This window comes from Nomascus leucogenys, chromosome 13 (genome assembly GCF_006542625.1).
Source record: "Nomascus leucogenys isolate Asia chromosome 13, Asia_NLE_v1, whole genome shotgun sequence".
In the NCBI taxonomy this organism is placed as follows: Eukaryota; Metazoa; Chordata; class Mammalia; order Primates; family Hylobatidae; genus Nomascus; species Nomascus leucogenys.
The window spans coordinates 49,135,331-49,161,917 of record NC_044393.1 but is presented as its reverse complement, the minus strand read 5'-3'; the positions used below and the strand labels follow the sequence as shown (position 1 = coordinate 49,161,917).

The following is a 26,587-nucleotide window of genomic DNA, read 5'->3' as shown; positions in this document are numbered from 1 at the left end:
AAGTCCCTTATCAAATGTATGATTTGCAAATATTTTTTCTATTCCATATGTTGTCTTTTCACTTTTTTTGATGGTGTCCTTTGAAGCACACATATTTTTAATTATGAAGTCTAATTTATAACTTACGGATTTTTGTCAGTTGTCACTTGTGCTTTGTGGGTCTTAACTAAGAAGTCTATGACTGATTCCATGCTGCAAGAATTTATTCTGATATTTTCATCTAAGAGTTTTATTTTAAGTTCCTTCATTTAGGTCTATGATCCATTTTGAGTTAATTTTTGTATATGGTATGAGGATAGGGTCTAACTTTTTTCTGTTGCGTGTTAACTTTTTCAGTTGAACCAGAACGTTTTGTGAAAAGACTGTTCTTGCTTGATTGAATTATCATGATACCTTCCTCAAAAATCAATTTGCCTTAAGTGCAAGAGCTTATTTCTGGACTGTCAATTCTATTTCATTATCTGTATGTCTGTTCTTATGACAGTACCACACCGGCTTGATTACTGTAGCTTTGTAGTAAGTTTTGTTTTCAGATTTCTGAAGCCAAATGAATTTCCATATTGAAGGGGGCCAGCACCTCCACACCAGTGGGTATTTCTCGTCAGGCAGGACAAGAAACTGAGAAAAGAAACAAGACACAGAGACAAAGTATTGAGAAAGAAAAGTGGACCCAGGGGACCAGTGCTCAGCATGTGAAGGACCCACACTGGCACCAGTCTCTGAGTTCTCTCAGTATTTATTGATTACTATTTTCACTATCTCAGCAAGGGGAATGTAATGGGAGAACAGGGTGACAGTGGGGAGAAGGTCAGCAAGAAAACGTGAGCAAAGGAATCTGCGTCACAAATAAGTTCAAGGGAAGGTACTATGCCTGGATGTGCACGTAGGCCAGATTCACGCTTTTCTCCACCCAAACATCTCAGTGGAGTAAAGAGTAACAGAGCAGCATTGCCATCAGCATGTCTTGCCTTCCGCCACAGGGCGGTTTTTCTCCTATCTCAGAATAGAACAAATGTACAATCGGGTTTTATACCAAGACATTTCATTCCCGGGGCAGGCAGGAGACAGAAGCCTTCCTCTTATCTCAACTGTAAGAGGCCTTCCTCTTTTACTAATCCTCCTCAGCACAGACCGGGTGTCGGGCTGGGGGATGGTCAGGTCTTTCCTGTCCCACGAGGCCACATCTCAGGCTATCTTAGTGGGGAGAAACCATGGACAATACCTGGCTTTCCTGGGCAGAGATCCTTGCGGCTTTCTTCAGTGCATTGTGCCCCTGGTTACTCGAGAATAGAGAATGGCAATGATTTTTACCCAGCATACTGCCTGTAAACATATTGTTAGCAAGGCACATCCTCCACAGCCCTAGATCCCTTAAACCTTGATTCCATACAACACATGTTTCTGTGAGCTCAAGGTTGGGGCTAAAGTTACAGATTAACAGCATCTCAAGGCAAAACAGTTGTTCAGAGTACAGATCAAAATGGAGTTTCTTATGTCTTCCTTTTCTACATAGACACAGTAACAGTCTGATCCCTCTTTCTTTTCCCTACACATATCAATTTTAATACTAACTTGTCAAGTTCTGCAAAAAGGCAAGCTGGAATTTTGATAGGGATTACAATTTGGAGGAATACTACTATCTTAATGACAATCAGTCTTTCAATGCATGAACGTGGAATGTCTTTTTCTTAAGGTCATTACTTTAATTATTTGAGTAATGTCTTGTAGTTTTCAGAGTATTTTTTTCTTCTTTTTCTTAAATTATTATATAATTTATTTATTTAAATTTTTTTATTTCAACAGGTTTTGGGGGAACAGGTGGAGTTAGGTTACACAAATAAATTTTTTAGTGGTGATTTCTGTGATTTTGGTGTGCCCGTCACCTAAGCAGTATACACTGTACCCAATGTGTAGTTTTTTTAATCCCTTGCCACCTGCCACACTTTTCCCCTAGTTCCCAAAATCCAATGTATCACTCTTACGCTTTTGTGTCATCACAGCTTAGCTCCCACATATGAGTGAGGACATACGATGTTTGGTTTTCCATTCCTGAGTTACTTCACTTAGAATAATAGTCTCCAATTCCATCTGGGTTGCTGTGAATGCCATTATATCATTCCTGTTTATGGCTGAGTAGTATTCCATGGTGTGTATACAGATATATAACATTTTCTTTATCCAATCATTGATTGATGGGCATTTGGGCTGGTTCCATATTCTTGCAATTGCAAATTGTGCTACTATAAACATACATGTGCAAGTATCTATTTTGTAAAATAACTTCTTTTCCCCTGGGTAGATACCCAGTAGAGGGATTTCTGGATCAAACAGTAGATCTACTTTTAGTTTTCCACACTGTTTTCCATAGTGGTTGTACGAGTTTACATTCCCACCAACAGTGTAAAAGTGTTCCCTTTTCACTGCATCCCCACCAGCATCTATTATTTTTTTATTTTTTGATCATGTCCGGTCTTGCAAGAGTGAGGTAGTATCACAATGTTATTTTGATTTGCATTTCCCTAGTCATTAGTGATGGTAAGCATTTTTCCATACACTTGTTGACCCTTTGTATATCTTCTTTTGAGAATTGTTTATTCCTTTCCTTAGCCCACTTTTTTGATGAGGTTGTTTTTTTCTTGCTGATTTCAGTTCTTTGCAGATTATGGATATTAGTCTTTTGTTGGATGTATAGATTGTGAAGATTTTATCCCACTCTGTGGGTTGTCTGTTAACTCTGCTGATTATTTCTTTGGCTGTGCAGAAGATTTTAGGTTTAATTAAGTCCCATCAATTTATCTTTGTTTTTGTTGCATTTGCTTTTGTGTTCTTGGTCATGAAGTCTTTGTCTAAGCCAGTGTCTGGAAGGGTTTTTCCAATGTTATTTTCTAGAACCTTTATGGTTTCAGGTCTTAGATTTAAGTCTTTTATTTATCTTGAGTTGATTTTTGTATAGGGTGAGAGATGAGGACCAAGTTTTGTTGTTCTATATGTAGCTTGGCAATTAACCCAGAAACATTTGTTGAATAGGGTATACTTTCCCCACTTTACATTTTTGTTTGCTTTGTCAAAAATTAGTTGGCTTTAAGCATTTGGCCTTATTTCTGGGTTCTCTATTCTGTTCCATTGGTGAATGTGCCTGGTTTTACACCAGTACCATACTGTTTTGGTGACTATGGCCTTATAGTATAGTTTGAAGGTGGGAAATGCCATGCCTCCAGATGTGTTTTTATTTGCTTAGTCTTGCTTTGGCTATATGGGCTCTTTCTTGGTTCCATATGAATTTTAGGATTCTTTTTACTAGTTCTGTGAAGAATAATCGTGGTATTTTGATGGGAATTGCATTGAATTTGTAGATTGTTTTTGGCAGAATGCTCATTTTCACAATATTGATTCTACCCATCAGTGAGCATGGGATGTGTTTCCATTTGTTTGCATTGTCTGTGACTTCCTTCAGCAGTGTCTTGTGGTTTTCCTTGTAGAGGTCTTTCACGTCCTTGGTTAGGTATATGCCTAAGTATTTTATTTTTTCTGGAACTATTGTGAAAGGGGTTGAGTTCTTGATTTGATTCTCAGCTTGGTCGCTTTTGGTGTATAGCACAGCTGCTGATTTGTGTACATTAATTTTGTATTCTGAGACTTTCCTAAATTAATTTACCTGTTCTAGGAGATTTTTAGATGAGTCTTTAGGGTTTTCTAGGTATACAAACATATCATCAGCAAACAGCAACAGGTTGACTTCCTCTTTACTGATATTGATGCCCTTTATTTCCTTCTCTTGTCTAATTGCTCTGGCTAGAACTTCCAGGATTATGTTGAATAGAAGTGGTGAAAGTGGGCATCCTTGTCTTGTTCCAGTACTCAGGAGGAATGTTTTCAGCTTTTCCCCATTCAGTATAAAGTTGGCTGTGCGTTTGTCATCAATGGCCTTTATTACCTTAAGGTGTGTTCCTTCTATGCCGATTTTGCTAAGGGTTTTAATCATAAAGCGATGTGGAATTTTGACAAATGCCTTTTCTGCATCCATTGAAATTATCATGTGATTTTTGTTTTTAATTCTGTTTATGTGGTGTAGCACATTTATTGACTTATATATGTTAAACCATCCCTGCATGCTTGGTATAAAACCCACTTGATCATGGTGGATTATCTTTTGGATATGCGGTGGATTCAGTTAATGAGATTAACCAAGAAAAGAAGAGAGAATATCCAAATAAGTTCACTTAGAAATGAAATGGAAGATATTACAACTGATACCACAGAAATACAGAAATTTTTCTGTATTTTGTTGAGAATTTTTGCATCTATGTGTATCAGGCATATTGGGTCTGTAGTTTTCTTTTTTTGTTATGTTCTTTCCTGACTTTAGTATTAGGGTGATACTAGCTTCACAGAATGATTTTTAGGGAGAATTCCCTCTTTCCCTATCTTTTGGAATAGTATCAATAGGATTGGTACCAATTCTTCTTTGAATGTCTGATAGAATTTAGCTGTGCATCTGTCTCGTCCTGGGCTACTTTTTGTTGTTGTTGGTAATTTTTTTTATTATCATTTTAATCTTGCTGCTTTTTAATGGTCTGTTCAGAGATTCAACATCTTCCTGGCTTAATCTAGGAGGGTTGTATATTTCCAGGAATTTATCCATCTCATCTAGGTTTTCCAGTTTATGTGCATAAAGGTGGTCATAGTAGCCTTGGAAAATTTTCTGTATTTCTGTGGTATCAGTTTTAATATCTTCCATTTCTTTTCTAAGTGAGCTTATTTGGATATTCTCTCTTCTTTTCTTGGTTAATCTCATTAATGGTCTATCATTTTTATGTATCTTTTCAAAGAACCAGCTTTTTGTTTCGTTTATCTTTCATTTTTTGTTACAATTTCATTTAGTTCTGCTCTGATCTTTTTATTTCTTTTCTTCTGCTGGGTTGGGTTTAGATTGTTCTTGTTTCTCCAGTTCCGTAAGGTGTGACCTTAGATTGTCTATTTGTGTTCTTTTAGACTTTTTGATGTAGGCATTTAATGCTGTAAACTTTCCTCTTAGCACTGTTTTTACTGTATCCTAGAGGTCTTGATAGGTTGCTTCACTGTTATCATTAAGTGCAAATAATTTTTCAATTTCATCTTGATTTCATTGTTGACCCATTGATTATTCAGGAGCAGGTTATTTAATTTCCATGTATTTACATGGTTTTGTGGGTTCCTTTTTGAATTAATTTCCAATTTTGTTCCACTGTGGTCCGAGAGAGTAGTTGATATAATTTCAATTTTCTTAAATTTACTGAGACTTATCATATGGCTTAGCTTGGAAAATGGTCCATGTGCTGATGAACAGAAGGTATATTCTGAAGTTGTTGAGCAGAATGTTCTGCAAATATCTGCTAAGTCCATTTGTTGTAGTGTACAGTGTAAGTCAATTATTTATTAGTTGACTTTCTGTCTTGATGACCTGTCTAGTGCTGTCGGTGGAGTACTAAAGTCCCCCACTATTATTGTGTTGTCATCTATATCATTTCTTAGGTCTAGTAGTAATTGTTTTATTAATTTGGGAACTCCGATGTTAGGAGCATATATATTTAGAATTGTGATATATTCCTGTTGGACTAGTCCTTCTATGATTATATAATGTTCCTTTTTGTCCTTTTTAACTGCTGTTGCTTTAAAGTTTGTTTTGTCTGATACTACAACAGCTACTCCTGCTTGTTTTTGGTGTCCATTTGCATGAAATATCTTTTTCCACCCCTTCACCTTAAGTTTATGTGAGTCCTTATTGTTAGGTGAGTCTCCTGAAGACAACAGAAACTTGGTTGGTGTATTCTGATCCATTCTGTCATTCCGTATCTTTTAAGTGGAGCTTTTAGGCCATTTACATTCTATGTTAGTATTAAGATGTGAGGTACTATTTTATTCGTCATGCTATTTGTTGCCTGAATACCTATTTTTTATTGTGTTGTTGTTATGTAAGTCCTGTGAGATTTATGCTTTTTCTGTTTTGTGTATTCTGATACTTTGTTTCAAGATTTAGAGCTACTTTTAGAAGTTTTTGTACTGCTGGCTTAGTAGTGGCAAATTCTCTCAGCATTTGTTTGTCTGGAAAAAGATTGTATCTTTCCTTCATTTATAAAACTTAGTTTCACTGGTTACAGAATTCTTGGCTGATAATTGCTTTGTTTAAGGAGGCTAAAAGTAGAACCCCAATCCCTTCTAGCTTGTAGGGTTTCTGCTGACAAATCTGCTATAAATCTGATAGGCTTTTCTTTATAGGTTACCTGATGCTTTTGCCTCAGAGCACTTAAGATTCTTTCCTTTGTCTTAACTTTGATAACCTGATGACTACATGCCTAGGCGATGACCTTTTTGTGATGAATTTCCCAGATGTTCTTTGAGCTTCCTGTATTTGGATGTCTAGGTTTCTGGCAAGGTTGGGGAAGTTTTCCTCGATTATTCTCTCAAATACGTATTCCAGATTTTTCTTCTTCCATGGGAACACCAATTATTCTTAGGTTTGGATGTTTAACATAGTCCTAAATTTCTTGGAGGCTTTATTCATTTTTAAAAATTCTTTTTTCTTTCTTTGATGGATTGAGTTAATTCAAAAGCCTTGTTTTTAAGCTCTGATTTTTGTTTTTCTGCTTGTTCAATTCTATTGCTGGAACTTTCCAGTGCATTTTGCATTTCTCTTAAGTGTGTCCTTGATTTCCAGGAGTTGTGATCCTTTTGTGTTTATGCTACCTATTTCACTGAAGAATTTTCTTTCCATATCCTGTATTATGTTTTTGACTTCACGTTTCTCTAGTGCCTCCTTGATTAGCTCAATAATCAACATTCTGAATTCTGTTTTCTGGCAATTCAGAGATTTCATCTTAGTTTGCATCCATTGTGGTTGAGCTGGTATGATCTTTTGGGGGTGTTAAAGAGCCTTGTTTTGTCATATTACCAGAATTGTTTTTCTGGTTCCTTCTCAGTTGAGTAGACTATGTCAGAGGGAAGATCTGGAATTCAAGGGCTGTTGATCAGATTCTTGGTTTGTTGTTGTTGTTTACTTTAAGTTCTGGGATACAAGTGCGGAACATGTAGGTTTGTTAAATAGATATATGTGTGCCATGGTGGTTTGGTGCACCTATCAACCTATCATCTAGGTTTTAAGCCTCACATGTATTAGCTTTTTGTCCTAATGCTCTCCCTCCCCTTTTCCCCCACCCCTCGACTGGCTCTGGTGCGTATTGTTCCCCTCCTTGTGTCCATGTGTTCTCATTGTTCAACTCCCACTTTTGAGTGAGAATATGTGTTTTTTTTTTCTGTTCCTGTGTTAGTTTGCTGAGGATGATGATTTCCAGCTTCATGCATGTCCCTGCAAAGGACATGATCTCATTCCTTTTCATGGCTGCATAGTTTCCATGGTGTATATGTACCACATTTTCTTTATCTAGTCTATCACTGATGGCCATTTGGGTTGGTTCCATGTCTTTACTATTGTAAATAGTGCTGCAATAAACATACATGTGCATGCATTTTTATAGTAAAATGATTTACATTCCTTTGGGATTTCTCAGTCAAATGGTATTTGGTAATGGGATTTCTGGGTCAAATGGTGTTTCTCATTCTAGATCCTTGAAGAATTGCCACACTATCTTCCACAATGGTTGAGCTAATTTACATTCCCACCAACAATGTAAAAGTGTTTCTATTTCTCCACAGCCTTGCTAGCAACTATTGTTTCTTGACTTTTTAATAATCACCATTCTGACTGGCATGAGATGGTATCTCATTGTGGTTTTGATTTGCATTTCTCTAATGATTAGGGATGTTAGGCTTTTTTCATGTTTGTTGGCTGCATAAATGTCTTCTTTTAAGAAGTGTCTGTTCTTGTCCTTTGCCCACATTTTGATTGGAATTGTTTGCTTTTTTCTTGTACATTTGATTAAGCTCCTTGTAAATTCTGAATATTAGACCTTTGTCGGGTGGTTAGACTGCAAAAATTTTCTCCCATTCTGTAGGTTGCCTGTTCACTCTGATGATAGTTTCTGTTAGATCCCATTTGTCAATTTTGGCTCTTGTTGTAATTGCTTTTGGCATTTTTGTCATAAAGTCTTTGCCCGTGTCTATGTCCTAAATGATATTGCCTAGGTTTTCTTCAAGGGTTTTTATGGTTTTGGGTTTCACATTTAAGACTTTAATTCATCTTTAGTTAATTTTTGTATAAGGTGTAATTTTTGTATAAGGTATAATTTTAGTTGATTTTGTATAAGGTGTAAGGAGTCCAGTTTCAGTTTTCTTCATATGGCTGGCCAGTTTTCCCAGCACCATTTATTAAATAGGAAATTCTTTCCTCATTGCTTGCTTTTGTCTGGTTTGTCAAAGATCAGATGGTTGTAGATGTGTGGTGTTATTTCTAAGGTCTCTGTTCCATTCCATTGGTCTGTATGTCAGTTTTGCTACCAGTACTATGCTATTTTGGTTACTGTAGCCTTGTAGTACAGTTTGAAGTCAAGTCGTGTGATGCCTCCAGCCTTGTTCTTTTGCTTAGGATAGTCTTGGCTATATGGGCTCATGTTTTGTTTCATATGAAATTTAAAGTAGTTTTCTAATTCTGTGAAGAATGTCAATGGTAGTTTGATGGAAATAGAATTCAATCTATAGATTGCTTTGGGGATTATGGCCATTTTCATGATGTTGATTCTTCCTATCCATGAGGAAGGAGTGTTTTTCCATTTGTTTGTGTCCTCTCTTACTTCCTTGAGCAGTGGTTTTTAGTTTTTCTTGAAGAGGCCCTTCACACCCCTTGTTAGCTGTATTCCTAGGTATTTTATTCTTTCTGTAGCAATTGTCAATAGGAGTTCACTCATGATTTGGCCCTCTCCTTGTCTATTGTTGGTGTATAGAAATGCTTGTCATTTTTGCAGATTGACTTTGTATCCTGAGACTTTGCTGAAGTTTTGGGGGTTAAGGAGTTTTGGGGCTGAGATAATGGAGTTTTCTAAATACAGAAGCATGTCGTCTGCCAACAGAGACAATCTGACTTCCTGTCTTCCTATTGGAATACCCTTTTTTTTTTTCTTGGCCTAATTGCCCTGGCCAGAGCTTCCAATGCTATGTTGAATAGGAGTGGTGGGAGAGGGCATCCTTGTCTTGCACCAGTTTTCAAAGGGAATGTTTCCAGCTTTTGTCCCTTCAGTATGATATTGGCTGTGGGTTCGTAATAAATAGCTCTTATTGAGATATGTTCCATCAATACCTAGTTTACTGAGAATTCTTAACATGAAGGGATGTTGAATTTTATCAAATGCCTTTTCTGCATCTATTGAGATGATCGTGTGGTTATTGTCATTGGTTATGTTTATGTGATGGATTATGCTTATTGATTTGTGTATTTTGAACCAGATGGGGAGAATGGAACCAAGTTGGAAAACACACTTCAGGATATTATGCAGGAGTACTTACCCAACCTAGCAAGACAGGCCAACATTCAAATTCAGGAACTACAAAGAACACCACTAAGATATTCCACAAGAGGATTAACCCCAAGACACGTAATCATCAGATTCTCAAAGGTCGAAATGTAAGAAAAAATGTTAAGGCAGCCAGAAAGAAAGGCCAGGTTACCTACACAGAGAAGCCTATCAGACTAACAGTGGACCTCTCAGAAACCCTACAAGCCAGGAAAGAGTGGAGGTCAATATTCAACATTCTCAAAAAAAAGAATTTTCAACACAGAATTTCATATCCAGCCAAACTAAGCTTCGTAAGTGAAGGAGAAATAAAATCCTTTCCAGGCAAGCAAATAGTGAGGGATTTCATCACCACCAGGCCTGCCTTGAAAGAGCTGTTGAAGGAAGCACTAAATATGAAAAGGAAAAACCAGTTCCAGGCCCTGCAAAAACACACCAAAATATAAAGAACAATGACACCACGAAGAAACTGCATCAACTAGTGTGCAAAATAACCAGATTGCATTATGATGACAGGATCAGATTCATACATAACAATATGAACCTTAATTGTAAATGGGCTATATGCCCCCATTAAAAGACACAGACTGGCAAATGTGATAAAGGGTCAAGACCCATCGGTGTGCTGTATTAGGAGACCCATCTCATGTGCAAAGACACATATAAGCCCAAAATAAAAACATGGAGGAAAATTTACCAAGCAACTGAAAAGCAAAAGAAAAAAATGCAGAGGTTGCAATCCTAGCCTCTGAAAAAACAGACTTTAAACCAGCAAAGATGAAAAAAGACAAAGAAAGGCATTACATAAAGGTAAAGAGATCAATTCAACCAGAAGAGCTAACTATTCTAAATATATATGTACCAAATACAGCAGCAGGCAGATTTATAAAACAACTTCTTGGAGACCTACAAAGAGACTTAGACTCCCACCCAATAATAGTGGGAGACTTTAACACCACACTGTCAATATTAGACAGACCAATGAGAGAGAAAATTAACAAGGCTATTCAGGACTTAAGCTCATCTCTGGATCAAGTGGACTTAACAGATATCGACAGAACTCTCCACCCCAAATCAACAAAATATACATTCTTCTCAGTTCCACATGGCACTTATTCTAAAATCTACCACATAATTGGAAGTAAAACACTACTCAGCAAATGCAAAAGAACTGAAATCATAACAGTCTCTCAGACCGCAGTGCAATCAAATTATAACTGGGGTTTAAGAAACTCACTCAAAACCACACAACTACATGGAAATTGAACAACCTGCTCCTGAGTGACTCCTGGGTAAATAATGAAATTAAGGCAGAAATAAAGCTTTGAAATCAATGAGAACAAAGACACAACATACCAGAATCTCTGGGACACAGTTAAAACAGTGTTTAGAGGGAAATTTATAGCACTAAATGCTCACATCAGAAAGCTAGAAAGATATCAAATCAATGCCCTAACATCAAAATTAAAAGAGCTAGAGAAGCAAGAGCAAACAAATCCAAAAGTTAGCAAAAGACAAGAAATAACTAAGATCAGAGCAGAACTGAAGGAGATAGAGACACGGAAAACCCTTCAAGAAAATCAATGAATCCAGGAGCTGTTTTTTTTTCTTGAAAAAATCAACAGAATAGATAGACCGCTAGCTAGAATAATAAAGAACAAAAGAGAGAAGCATCAAATTGACACAATAAAAAGGGATAAAGGGGATATCACCAGTGACTACACAGAAATACAAACTACCATGAGAGAATACTATAAACACCTCTATACAAATAAACTAGAAAATCTAGAAGAAATGTATTAATTCCTGGACTTATATACTATCCCAAGACTAAACCAGGAAGAAGCCAAATCCCTGAGTAGACGAATAACAAGTTCTGAAATTGAGGCAGCAATTAATAGACTATCTATGAAAAAAATCCCAGAACCAGACAGATTCACAGTTGAATTCTACCAGAGACACAAAAAGGAGCTGATAGCATTCCTTTCGAAACTATTCCAAACAATTGAAAAGAACCGTTTCCTCCCTAACTCATCTTATGAGACCAGCATCATCCTGATACCAAAACCTAGCAGAGACACAACAAAAAAAGAAAACTTCAGGCCAGTATCCCTGACGAACATCGATGCAAAAAACCTCAATAAAATACTGGCAAACTGAATCCAGCAGCATTTCAAAAAGCTTATCCACCACAATCAGATTCTTTTGTCCCATGGGGTGCTCACTTGATGTGGTGTTCCCCTTCCGCTAGGAATGGGGCTTCCTGAGAGCCAAACACTAGTAATTGTTTTTGCTCTTCTGGATCTAGCTACTGGGCTCCAGGCTGGTGCTGGGGAGTATCTGCACAGAGTCCTGTGATGTTATCTGTCTTCAGTTCTTGCAGCCATGGATACCAGCATTTGCTCCGGTGGAGGTAGTAGGGGAGTGAATTGGACTCTGTGAGGGTCCTTGGTTGTGTTTTTGTTTAGTGCACTGGTTTTGTGTTGGTTGGCCTCCAGCCAGGAAGTGGAGGTTTCAAGAGTGCCTCAGCTGCAGTCTTATAAGGAGGTTGCAAACTTGCCCTAGGGACACCTGGCTATGTATTCAGGTTTCTCAGGTGGTGGGCAGGGCCATAGAGCTCCCAAGAGATTATGACCTTTTTCTTTGGCTACCAGGGTGGGTAGAGAAAGACCACCAGGTGGGGTCAGGGATAGCCATTTAGTATATTCAGAAGCATTTTATTCTTGTTGATGCTCTTTTAAATGGAATTGTTTTCTTAATTTCACTTTGGATCACTTGTATATAGAAATATAATTAATTTTTCTATATTGATCTTGTACCCCACAACTTTGCTAAATCTATATTAGTTCTAATAGTATTTTAGTGGATCCTTAGAATTTTTCATAAGGTCATGTCATTTGCAAATAAAGATATATTTTTTTTCTTTCCAATCTTGATGTCTTCAAGATAATTTTGATGGTGGAGAAGAACCAGGTACCGTCAGCTAGCTGAAATCGCACAGCAAAAGACATAAATTGATGGTTGAAGTTCTGATTAAATGAATATCAGATAGGTGCACTGCAAATTCTGTTTGAAGCAAAGTTGCTGAATTTTACCTAGGGTTCCTTAAAATCGCTCTGTTTAGAAATGTCATTAATCTAAGAGTTTGAAAAGAGACTGAACGAACCTTCAGTGGAAGCAGATCAAATTAGGTTATAGGTTCACAGGGGCATTGAACTTATAAGACCATAATATATATTTTACTGGCATAGCCAGAAGATTAAAATAGATGGCATCGTAGTATCATGCCATATTGACAACATGTACATATATGTGAGTATATAAGGATAATTAATTTTACAAAAAGTCATCAAAATTAGGATGGCAAGGAAGCAACCATGACCAAAAAAAAAAAAAAATCTTACAAGATTTCCTTTTTTCTGCCAGATATTGTTGCTCAAAACCAGTTTCAGCAACATATCTATCTCATAGTTTAGGTAAAATGTAAATAACTACCATACATATAAAACTCATATTGCAATAGAGGTTCTAAGACATTACCCAAGAAATTGTAAAACTAACTTTTATGGTTGTCATTTTTAGACAGAACTTTCAAGCATATCCTGTAAGTATAACATGTTGCTTTTTCTTGCCAATAATTTCCAGTAATTTCTCTTCACTTTTACCTTTGGAGGCAGTATGAGGAAATATTTGAAGTTATACTACCACAAGGTGCCCTACAAATTATTTTTTTCTCTGGGTACTTCTTGGCAGCTGTCTGCATGACATGTGATACACTCTAATCCTAGGGTTTAATAAGTCCATTTCATGGTTATAACATAAAGCTTTCATGAAACTCTGCAAGGAGAAATGGGTAAAACTCACCCAGAAGATAAATGTATAAGTTTTGGTGGGGAATCTACATTTTCCTGTTGCTGATAGTTTTAATTTACCAGACTGACTTCCTTTTAAATTACAAAATTTTTAAAGTTTCATCCAAATCATCGAAATAGAACTGAATTCTAAACTTTAAATTAAGTTCAACTTTACATAATATTAGTCTTCCCCCAACCCCAGTCTAAAGAAGAATAGACCGCATTTAATATTAATAAAGAAAAAAATGCCTTCTATTTGCACATCAAATGGTTAAAGCACTCTTCACACATTATCTTGATCTACTCAAAAATCTTGCACCTTAAATTAGTGGCTACTTACAATTTTTAATAGATCCTAAATTCCTCAAAGCCTAATAGTGTGTTTTTAATTTGCTTTTCTTTTCTTTTAAAATTATGTCTTTAAAAATTTATACTTCAATGTTTCACAAAATGTGTGGCAAAACATTGCAGCATCCCTTACTGTATGTTCATATCTATCCATTTGACTAAGCATAGAGGTACCAATCTGTTAGATGATTATAAAGTCTCTTCTTACTTGCTTATAAGACTCATCTCAGATTTATCCATTCTACATTAAGTAGGTTTTAATTAAGCTACTATGAATTTAAAGTTTAATTAGCTAGTGCTTCTGGTAAAAAAAATATAGCTGCTGAGAAAAAATTGTATAGCTGCTGATAGCTTGTAGCCAGCTTGGCAGCTCACGACTGTGCTGTGGTGTGCCCTGCTGGGCATTAACAATTTCAGAGAATGTTAGCATCAGATGAGATCACTCTGTCACCAAACTGGAACAAGACAACACACCACAAATGCAAACATCACAATGACAAATATCCTCTCCTGGCAAATATTAATAACTACTGCTTCTTCTCCAGTGACAATTCCAGCCCAACTTAGCATCTCCCACCTCCTAGACAAATTAATAGGATACTCAATTACAAATTGGTTCTGCTACCTGACAGTACCTAATTCCAAACAAACCAATAGTTCCTTAAACTTTCCCTCAAATTATCCAGAATAAGATTGAATTTATAATAATCCTATCATAAGTCCCTCTTACTTAATTCCCTCTCCACAATTTCCATGGTGCATGATTTTCCTTACTGTAGCAAATTAATATACATAAATGTGTTTGACTATAATAAGTATGTTTCTGGTGGTCTTTGGGTAGTGGGGTTCATATATGCAAACATACACATGTTTGGCCATGTATATTTAGAGCTACGTGCAATGACAGAGGGAGATACAGATACAGACAGAAAAAAAAAATACCACTTTCCTGGAAAGAACTTATCAAATATTTAACAAGTGCTAGATGAACAACTGGACACTTGAACAAAATTAGTGGAGAATAGCAATTTTCTGGCCAACACATTATAATATAACTAGGATTGGGTGATTCTGTATGATTTGAAAGAGACGGCAAAGCAAAAAAACCCTATACGAGCTTTGAATTTTAAGAAAGTGAACGTCTGTTCCAGGAAAGCATTACCCTTTAAATGCTGCAAAATCTTGGAAAAGCACAGTTTTCACTCCCCACTACTCTGGTGCTTTATGAAGAGCTGATCTTGAGCCACTGGAGGCTCCCTTGGAAGTTTCTTCTTCACTTCTTATTCAGGTCTGTTAAAATTTTGCTATTTTCAAATATGATGTTTCTTTTTTCCTAATGTTTCCATGTAACTATAGTCTTTCAGGCACACAATGAGGAAACTGGCCTTCAGACCTTATTTTACCACTCAATATTTGTAGCCACTGTGCTCAAATAGTCTTTTCAGTCAGGTCTCATTTCTCATTAGTTCCAGGCCAAGCCGAGGACTTCAGTCCAATTTGCTGGGAGTCGTGGTACCATTTTGAATTCTCAGACCCTTTCTGCTTCCATCAATTTGGTTTGTCATACAGACATCTGGTGGACGAGATGTTTGGTCCCAAACACTTCATCACCAGGCTTCACTTCAAATCACTCACCACTGTAGATCAAACAAATGGTTGCCAATAAAGTGTTTGGCTATTTGAACTCTTGTTTTTGTTTTTTTCTTGTTCTCCACAGCTTCACCAATCTTAACTAGTTTTCTTCAACCTCCCAAGAGCTCTCAAATTTTCTCAAGACTCGAGTCACAAGAACAAATGCAGATTTATATGTCAGTAATAATCAATCAACTTAGATTGTGCCTATATATATGTATTAATTTTAATCCTTGATTAATTTTACTGGTTCAGCTAATCTAGGTAGACTTTATGAACAGATACAGTCTTATGTAGAAGCAAATCCAGTATTTTTCTTTAAACTGTGAAGAAAATTGAAACTGTTACAGGAATAAAAGTCATCTAACTAATAGAAAGCTGTGAAATATACTTGTAGCACAGATTTTGTTTTTTAGTCCACCTACGTTTGTAGCAAAGATTTCAAAGGCATTAACTTTTTTTCTTCATAAATTAAATGGGCAACCCATTCTTGATTAATTAAATAATACATTGTAAATGAAAGGACTTAAATGATTTTTACATTGTAAAGGGTTCTGAATTAGTATTTATCTTTATAATTATCTCTCATGTTAAAGATTTAGGCATCAGTAAATGAAGCTCCGTAAGATGTGTACACGGAATGCTGACAGTGAAAAGTCTAGTAAAATGGTAGCTTCTCTAAGAAATGCACTCAATTAGACTATATCAGAAATAACGTATCCTATTGGATTTATAATTATTAAATAAACCATTTAAAAGAAGACACCTTCATTGTTTACTAATATGCAGTAAAAATGGGAAAATACAAAACAAACAGCAGTCAATAGTTTTTTTATGAAATAAAAGTTAAATAGAATCAGTTCTTGGGAAACAGAGAAAACTTATTAGATATTCCTGTGACAGTAAAGATGGTATAACAATATGCCAGAGGCATAAGACACTTTCTAGTTGATTTTAAATACTGTAGTTTTATTTTCTCATTCCATACTTTTAAATAATACTACACAGAGAATGTAGTGGGCTCCTTAACTACACTAAATGTAAAACAGAAGCATACTACTGAAGTAGGCATTTTTTAAAAAATTATCTTCCTAGTCAGGATAACTTTTCTTCATCTCAAATTCTTATATGTACTGCAGACATACTAAGATGCAACTGTTAGGAACGTATTAATAAAAAAAGTAAACAGTAAGAGTGACACCTTTTGTCTAATGAGTGTTTTGTGCCTTCAGTTCTATCTTGCTAGGTCATTAAACCAGAGAGAGAAGAAAGACGCCTGTGTTTTTTGAGACACAAACTAAACAAAATTTCTCTGAGGTCAGGAGAAATGAGGGTGACCAATTGAGAACTATCACCACCACATTTTTCCTTAGATAAAGGGATTCATCGTTCTGTTGTAACTTCATCTACACCATGGAATACTATGCAGCCATAAAAAAGAATAAGTTCATGTCCTTTGCAGGGACATGGATGAAGCTGGAAGCCATCATTCTCAGCAAACTAGCACAGGAACAGAAAATCAAATACTGCATGTTCATACTCATAAGTGGGAGTTGAACAATAAGAACACATGGACACAGGGAGCGGAACATCACACACTGAGGCCTGTCGTGGGGTGGCGGACCGGGGGAGGGATAGCATTAGGAGAAATACCTAATGTATGCAGGGCTTAAAACCTAGATGACTGGTTGATAGGCATTTTTATAGATAGCAAATTGGAGAACAAAAGCACAATGGGTTTTTCTCTGGAGCAAATTATCCTGCTACACAATGGTGGTTAAAATTGATACCATTCTTGTAAAGGAATCGCCTCAAATGTCTCTCTTAAAGACCCCAAGCAACTGCTGGCAATTAAATGAACAATTTTATAATTTTGTTCTAGAGGACAAATTAAAGTTTAAATAAATGTAGTGTGCATCAATACATTTATTTAGAACAAACCAGTTTTAACCTGAGTCAAACTTGAGCTCCTATTTGAGAAGTTTTCCTAATATAGCCAATAAAAGAGTTTTGATTAAATTATAGTATCTTGGTAAACACTCATAGCCATTTAACGTTTTTCTCTGTATAAAATGACTGTTGCAAAAAAAAGCCAGTTAGACACTTGTTTTATTGTCTCATGTTTATTATATTTGTAAGATTTTTCAATAAATTTGTATATATGTAAGAATATATATGTACTATTTTTACAAATAAGAAAAATATGAAAGCTCAGAACAAAAAGGAGATTAAGTTATCTACTAAATTCTTGCTGGGTATGCAATCTTCCTGAAAATGATTACCTTGAGTCCTTTCTGCCTATTGTATTCCTTGAAAACCCTTCACCCAGGGTTTCTTAGCTAATTAAAGATACAAAATAATTATTGATACCAATCATCTTTGTTCTGCATAAATGTCTTTTATCTTAATTTTAGGTCCTGGGGTTTACTGACCAGTGTGGATGCTTTGTTTGCAACTTTTAAATGCCAGTGTATTTAAAACTAATTCAGGAAGCATGTTTAAAAACGCAGATTTCTAGGAACCACACTTAGAGATTCTAATACATTACGTCTGTAGAGGCCCTAGGAATCCGCATTTTAATTTGTACCTGCAGCTGATTGTGATGTAGGCCCACAAGCAAAACTTAAGGAACCTTATGGATACTTCATAAGAGTGATAAAGAGTTGGGCAAATAAAGTAAGTTAAATAGTGTATTGTTTCATGGCCTAGTAGTTTCTTAAATTTTATAGTAAAGGTTTGTTCTTCAACAGGACCTTCGTAGTTAATATAAATCTGAAGGTTGAGAGCACCTATAATTCATGAGCAAAAAAGGGAGACCATCAAACCTTTTCCCCTTGGTTCACTGTTAATTTGATCAGAGAGACTTAGAGGGATGTCAAATGGCCAAAATCTTAATAGCAATCACTGGCTTCTGATTGGCGTGTTAGAACTGGTGCAGTATGCCAGTAATCTTAGGTGAGTGAGCACTTTCCCAGAGAGATCTCTTTGCCACTTTAGGCCATTAGTATCTGTGCACAGCCAGGTCAGGAATTGCACATATAGCAGGTTGGAGCTGTGATAGGAAGTGACTGAAGTCACCCAGTAGGAAACTAGAGGCATTAATAAATACTGTTAGCTGATCAAACTTGATATGCTAAAATTTGCTATTTCAGAACATTTTGAGGTTAAAAGAAAAATTAAAAAGCCATATCTTTGAAGGCAACTGAGTTTATGATTAAATTATGCTTTAAATTGTGTGTGTGTGTGTGTGTGTGTTTTCTGTTACTAGCACTCTGACCAAGTCTGAATTCACCAATAAAAAAGGGATAATGATGCCTATTGTGTAAGACTGCCGTGAAGATTAAAAGAGGTCAAAAACGAAAAAATGCTTGGCAGAGCACCAGGAAAAATATGTGTACAATTTTATATGTGTCTTCTTCCTTGTTCCAGTTTGTTTGCTATGAATACATTTTTAATCTCTTTCCTCAATTTCAGCTTGTGTGTCTAAATCTCCTTTTTACTTTTATTCAAAAAAGATTATCGGTAGTTTTTAAAAATGTGCTGGGGAATAATCAGAATATAATAGAAAATTGAATTGTAGCCTGTTGTAGACAGGATTTTTGATACTTGTTTTCTGTCATATAAACAGTATTTATTTTCCCTTTGACAACTTTTGAAGCAAATGTTCAAATAAACCCAGATATCTTTTATAGCTATTGAGTGCTGTTAATTTCACTTATATATTATTAGAAATAAATTTATACTATTTTATTTGAAAATTATAACATACACTTAAATATAATTTTACACATTTGTACTGAAAAACACATATTTACATTTTATTATGAAAATAGGATGTATAAGAAAGAAAATAAGTAACTTTCTAAATGCACTTGTTTTCTATAAGATGAAGTCAACTTTCTCACTAATCATTTTTGATTTTAGATTTTTCACTTACGACTTTCCTTGGTTTAAAATGACTTAGAGCTCATTTTTTAAAGACACAAATATGCTTTACGTAGGTGATGTTATTCTATGTGCACAGAGCCATTTAACAACCGCAATAAACAATGATACAAAAAGTTTAGATTAAAGAAAGTTTGGATTAAAAACTGAATTCTTGGTAAAAATATTTCATGATAAGAAGTTGAATATTTATACAAATGATAGCCTAAGAACAACATTTGAGGGGTCATCAGTTTAACTTAAATCCTTTTCAAGTACATTTGGTTACTAAGATGAAAGAAAAGGCTTTCATCTGAAGACAGTTTCAGTTTCTGAAGTTGTCCCATGCAATTGACTTCTCTACATTGTTGTTATGATGAATTTCTAATACAGCCTTAATATTAGGTTGGTGCAAAGGTAATTGTGGTTTTTGCCACTTACAATGAAGAATTCAAAAATCATCTGATATGATGAAATTTAAAACCCTTCAGGTATTAAAACACAAGTAAAATTATAAACTCTCTTGGGGGTCTGAACTTACATTTTAACTCTTTGATGTAATTTAAGTTCTCCCAACTTAAAGTACCTTTTAAAATTAAAACATTTATTAGAATATTCTAAAATCAAAATCTATAATGAAAAGAGCCAAACTACATGATTATTAAGACCTACAATGTTTCATTGTAGAAATAAGGGAAAACTGGCTGGTGAATCTGCCATTCACCTACCAGCTTTTGTACTAATTAGGAAATTAAACTCAGGACTTGCCAGTAGTGTTGCTTCATTTAAAACAAAATATGAAAACAAATGCGTATATGAGAAACTTGGGTAGACCCAACTGAGTAGAAGACATTGACTGAATAGTCACTGCTTTTCATCAGATAGGGATGCATTTATTATATTTGTATTCTCTACTCTCTACATTTGAAAAATATTCCTAGTGAAAAGTATTAACTTTAAAAACATGACTAAGAATGATGTTTGCTTTTTTTTTTCTCAATTCATGTTGCCAGCTTCTAAAATGTCTAGGTACAGTTAGGTTATTTATAAGAAGTGATGTATCCTTAGACCATGTTATGAATTATATCTCTGGAGAGATAGAGAGTTGACCAAAAATGGCAGAAGGTTAGAATAATAAGTATAAGTTTTTGAAATTTTTCATCATTAAATATTTTCTTTGAGTACCACAGTCTTTTTTTTCTTCACTTCTTTTAGTATGGAAATTGATAATTTCTTTTAAAACAAGTGTGGCTGCATGTAATTTAATACTATAATTCAACTCTTTATAAATTTTTATCATGTGTTCCTTTCCAAAATTCATGCATGTAAGATTACAAATGTGCCTATTCTCAGCCAATTCTGCTATTTCCTACATAATATTTATGAAAGACTTATTGGCAAATGTAATCTATAATGTAGCTCACCTAATGTACAAAATGTAATACTTGGCTAAAAAAATATTTTTAAAATAAAAATATTTACGATTCTTTCATGAACTGAAATGTAATGTTATAAAATACTTGCATATGTTAACTATTAGGAAAGTATAGAATAAAGTTTGAAGAATGCAGGCGTTATTGAAAATAGTCAAATTTTCAATAAGCTTCCAAGAATAATGCAGATATCTACATTTTCTTCATTTTAAGAACAAGAATCTTATTTAACTTGGTTGAATGAACATAAGGCCTCAGGGATATCATTTTAGTGTCACTTCATGTCAAACCAATATATTAAAACCAGTGTTCCAAATATTCGAACCCATTCAAGCAAAAAACATTCACCAAGGTAAAATGCAATGTAAAAGGTACTATAGAGTAGTTTCAAAGTAACAACTATCCTATGGTTAGTCACGTGAATATTTAGAATAAAGGAAAAAGTAATGAAATGGAAACATGTAGAGAAAAAGAATTCTGAATATCCTTAAATGTGTACAAATAACAGTCAATTTGTAAATAACACAAACTCATGTATCAGTCAATAACAAGAAGTTTTGGTTGATAGAAAAAGAAGGAGTCCTAATATAAAATTAATTTCTTTTGTTTTGTTTTAAATTTGTTCCCTAGATCTGTTTTGTGGAAAGGAAAGGAGTGACTCTACTGAACATCTGTAATACCCAGCTGCACACTGGCATTTCGGTAAGATTTGATTGATGGCATACTTGAATGTAGATTTACAAATGTGGCCCAAGGCCAGTTTTCCCTTATTTCTACAACGAAGGACTGTAAGTCTTAATATTAAGTGTTTACTGGAAAGGAGAACAAGAAAGCAGTTTCTACCAACATGCAGAGAATAAAAACAGGTGAATTAATCAGTATTACTACCTACCCATAGGTCCCACAGCTTATCATAGATATTCCAATCATGAAATACTAGCTACTCAATAGTACAGAAAAATTGACTTAAAATAGCCTACCAGTGCTATTACCCTAGTGCTGTCAATTGGATACTTTCAAAACTTCTGTTTTGTCTACTAATCCTTTTGTGGGTTTTTTTTTGTATGTCTATTTGTTTTACATATGGGTGCTCTCTTTGTTAAAATTTAAAAGGTATAATGTAACATGGTTTGATTAGAGCCTTCTAAAACAGCACATCGAAAGCCTTATGGTCTAGAAACTGTTTATGAGCTTGAGAATGGTTACAGAGTAATAAACACTTTTTTTTTTACCTTTGCCTAAAATCTGCATATCTGTCTATACAAAAAAGAAAATCTTGTTGATTCTGTTTTCAAACCTATTAAATTAATGGGAGAGATTGCAACTAATATTTGGTATTTTTCCACTGAAGTTTGAAAGGATGGCTAAACTTTACCATAAGGTAAATAACAACACAGTAAAATCACAGTTGAAATTGACAGATGTGGAAAGGTGAAATCCATGTTGTTAATTTGCTGGAATCACTTAAACTTTTAGACATATGCCTTTACTTCCATCATTGAAAGACTTTCCCATTTACAAAGCAAAATCTGATATTTTTAAAAGATCAGCTTACCAGAACAATTATTTATTTAACAAGAGAAAAAGATAATCCTAATGTAAGACTGTACTTCATTTTAAAATGGCCCAAATTCTTCATCATGTTTTGATTTGTATCCCAATAATGTCAAGAATACCTCTTAGCCCTTATAAAGAGATTACTCATAGTTTTTCTCCTTAGTGTTCCTCATGGAAGTTTACCTTATTGGACATATTATGCTCTTCTTATTTCTAGCTAATCTTGCTTTTTTTTTAATGCTATTTGATAATATAGATAATAATAACAATATGACTACATAGCAGCATAGCTCTTTTAAATTAGCAAAGTTTTCTTGTAGACATAATTTAAAATTATAATCACATAAATTGTATAAAATATATAGAATAGGAATGTATATTCAAATTAGCCCCATAAATGGATCAAATTTATTAGCTAGATAATAGGTAAGAAAGAGCTGGAGTTGGAACTCTGAAAGCCTAACTCCAAGCTCAGAGATTCTTCCAGGTTGACTCACCATGAGTGGCTTCCAAAGCATGCTTCATATACGTTTTCTATTCACTTATGTAAGTGTCTCATAACTTTACTGAATATAAATTAGAAAGTATATCATCAAATGTGATCAGAGACTCTACGTGATCAAAATATGGATGAAATTAGAGAGAATCTCTCTAAAATATTTTTGTCCAGAAACGTAAATATCCATAAACTGCTAAAACTTTGAACATAATTTTTATTGCTGTTATTTAAGATTATTCGATTCCTTATTTCAAATTCTAATTGACAACACAAATAACTTTTAGACTTTTAAGGGAAATAAGTTAAATTCTAACATTTTGGAAAAATAAAGGTGAAATGCAAAATTCCAGTATGCTCTAAAATATAAAGGTACTAAACAAACAAACAAAAGCAAATATGCACTTACAAATACAGAATAGCATTTAATAAAGTCTATTTATGAGATTCTCCACAAACACGCAGAGTTAATGTAAGTAACTCTAATGCTAACATGTAGTGTTGATCCCAATACTACGGTTATTGGTAATTCAATAAAACATTGACTTTTGGAGGAAATAATAATCACAAATTAAGGTGAATAATATAAAGTGGAGTAAATAACTAATATTTGCTGAATTTGCTTTTGTGAGGTTATTCTAACTTATTCTCATAAAGGAAAACAAAAATATATCCAGAATAATGTAATTATATAGACCTTGAATAAGAAACAAGAAATCGGTTTAATAGTAAAAATAAATTTATGTGTTAAGTTAAGGTAAAAAAAAAAAAAAGTTTAGATGCTGAGATAGAATACTTTCCACTTTTGTGATTGACAAATGCCAGGATTATTTTATAGCGGTTACATTTTGTAGGTCCATTGCTTTCACATTTCAGTTGTCATGATAATGTTAATTGTATAACATCCATCATAAATTTAAAAGGGCAAACACAATGTTCCATTTGAAAAAGACTTTGATAATTTACAGGAAAAAAACACTTGAAGTCTATACAAGACTTATACAGAATTCTTAACCCTTTTAATCACAAAAGCATCTTACTCATTCCCTCAGCCAGAGACAATGAAAACAGAATTTTAAGTCATTTTCATCTAGGCTTTCAAAAATTTGAGAGCCATGCAGTTTTATTTTTAAAACACTGATAAGTAATTATACATGACTGAGATGCTCTACATTTGCAATATTAACCCTTGATGGGTTTTTAAATAATCTATACATGGGCTGTTCACTCTTGAGCAACATTTTATGTCCTCATTCAGAAATGCTTCCAAAAGTTGGATTTTGAATTGTAGCCTGCGTTGAAATCAATAAAATCAGGTAGGGCACGGTGGCTCATGTCTGTAATCCCAACACTTTGGGAGGCCGAGGCTGGCTGATCCCCTGAGGTCAGGTGTACGAGACCAGCCTGGCCAACATGGCGAAACCCCATCTCTACTAAAAATACAAAAATTAGCCAGGCATGATGGTGCGTGTCTGTAATCCCAGCTACTTGGGAGGCTGAGGCGGGAGAATCCCTTGAACCCAGTAGGCAGAGATTGCAGTGAGCCGAGATCACGCCACCGCAATCCAGCCTGGGTGACAGGGCAAGATTCTGTCTCAAAACAAAACAAAACAAACAAAATCAATAAAATTGTGTAGGGAAAACTTGCTTTCACCGTGTTTTTCCTCTACCCTCACACCACAGCAATCATCAATACAGAAAACTTCTGTGACCAAATGTGTGAGGGTTTTTTTCCCCACATACCAAGCAGCAGACACCAGCTGGTTGTCGTCTAGCTCAGTTCCAACACTGTCTACCCAGAGATAGTCTCAGATCCCAAGGGCTGAGGGCTCGGTCTCCAAGACTGCTCCCTCACACACACCCAGTCGCAAGTCTGGGCCTACAGAAGTTCTGATCAATCAGCTTCAAGTTGGGGTTCCCATGAACCAAATCAAAGTTGGGTTTGATTAATTTGCTGGAGAGGCTCAAAGAACTCAGGGAAACACATTTACCAGTTTATTATAAAGGTTACTGCAATTGATACAGATGAAGAGATGCATAGGTATTGGGAAAGGGGCACGGAGCTTTCATGCCCTCCTTGGCTGTGCCACCCTCTAGGAACCTCCACGTGATCAGCTCCTGAAGCTCACTGAACCCTGTCCTCTGGGGTTTTTATGGAAGCTTCATGACATCCACATTCCTTCCCCCAGTGTATAGGGTGGTACTCTCTCATGGGAGGGTCCTAAAACCCACAGTAAGAAAGGTGGAGAAACATTACAGTGAAAGGAAGGGAGGAGAAGGTCAGAGGCCTGCCCTGAGGCCTAACACAACCAACCCTGTAACAGAAGGCTGTAACAATGCCTATGGGACTTACAAGCCAGGAACCATGGATGAAAACCAGTATATATCGTAACACTACAAAAAAAACAAGGAAATTTATCAATTAACGATATTGCTGGGCATGGTGGCTTATACCTGTAATCCCAGGGCTTTTGGAGGCAGAAATGGGAGGTTTGCTTGAGGCCAGAAGTTTGAGATCAGTCTGGGCAACATAGTGAGATCCCATCTTTACACAAAATAAAATAAATTAGCCAGGTGCACTAGTGGTGCCTGGTGCCTGTAGTCCCAGCTACTTGAGAAGCTGAGGTGGGAGAATTGCTGGAGTCCAGGAGTTCCAGGCTGCAGTGAGCTGTGGTCATGCCACTGCACTCCAGCCTGAGTGACAGAGCAAGAACCTGTCTTAAAATAAAAACAACTAAAAAAAATTTTATAATAACATTTTTTCTTGTCATTCTACTAAAAGTGTTAAGATCTACTATCAGGATAATAATGAGTCAATAATGCATGTTTGCAATGGAGAAATTTATATTTGCAAAGGTTCAGAATCTAAAATAAAGTCAAAGGAAGGGGAGGAAAAGCAAAAGAAAGAGAAGGTGGAATGATAGGAAAAGAAGGGAGGGGAATAACATTTCGAACTCCTATGGCATTAATACATTCATTTATAAAATAAGTATGAAGTATGTTTAAATATTGTCAAGAATTGAACTAATGTATAATATATTATTTCATAATTATTATTAAATTAATCCAAATTTGTATAAATAAGGATTTAAATTATTATTAAATTAACCAATTGTTTAAATTTTCTTTACTTTTCTATTAAAATAAATGACAAAGAAAATTAATTTTTCTCTTATTAGTAACTTACAGAAGCAAAACGGCAAAGTTAAATGGGTTTGAAAATATTACTCTAAATAATAGTAAGTTATTTTTCATCAACATTTGGTTGAATGATCTAAGTCCTTTTGGACTGTCGTACTATCAGTCCTGATGGAATAGTGCATCCATTTTCAATGATGAACAATGGATTTTTACAGTTCAGGGCTTTGGCTCCTTTCCATGAAGTATGGAAAAGGCGTTGCAGAAAATAATGCGGCAAAACAAAACCAGCCAGGAGTCAGAGTCAGGAGATCCTTTTACTTTTTTTTTTAATAGATGTCTTGGATATTTGGGTAATGTTCTAAACTTAGCTCAGAGATGTAATACTCTCTAGTAGGGGGCTCAATTTTCAGTCTGTGTCGGAGATTTCTAAAGATTTACTTTCTGAATTCTTAAATCAATTAGTTATAATGTGTATTCTTTAGCTGCAGAGCCTTCATCCCAGTTCTAACACAAGAAGCATAGCTCTACAAACTTTGTAGTATTTAGCTTGTATCATTTTCAAGAGAAACTGGGCATTGTCTTACAGAGCTGGTACTCAGAATCGTAACATGATTTTTCTTCCTTTTTCTCCGTGGGAAATATCTACCCCATGGTGTTTAAACATGAAATTGTAGAGACTAATCAGTACAGACTTTAGCTGAGCCAGGCAGTTACTGTTTTCTTTTGAAATAGATGATCAATATCATTCTCCCCTCTTGTATT

The 26,587-nt window shown here is 35.2% G+C and overlaps 1 long non-coding RNA gene across 1 annotated transcript in view; it reads left to right on the top strand.

Annotated features, from left to right (window-relative positions):
• Positions 1 to 21,333, top strand: part of LOC115837931 — a 116,196-nt gene extending 94,863 nt beyond the window's left edge. The window contains exon 5 of the long non-coding RNA XR_004032949.1: positions 21,262 to 21,333. This is a non-coding gene — a long non-coding RNA (uncharacterized LOC115837931). The remainder of the gene's footprint in view (positions 1 to 21,261) is intronic.
• The last annotated feature ends 5,254 nt before the right edge of the window (positions 21,334 to 26,587 follow it).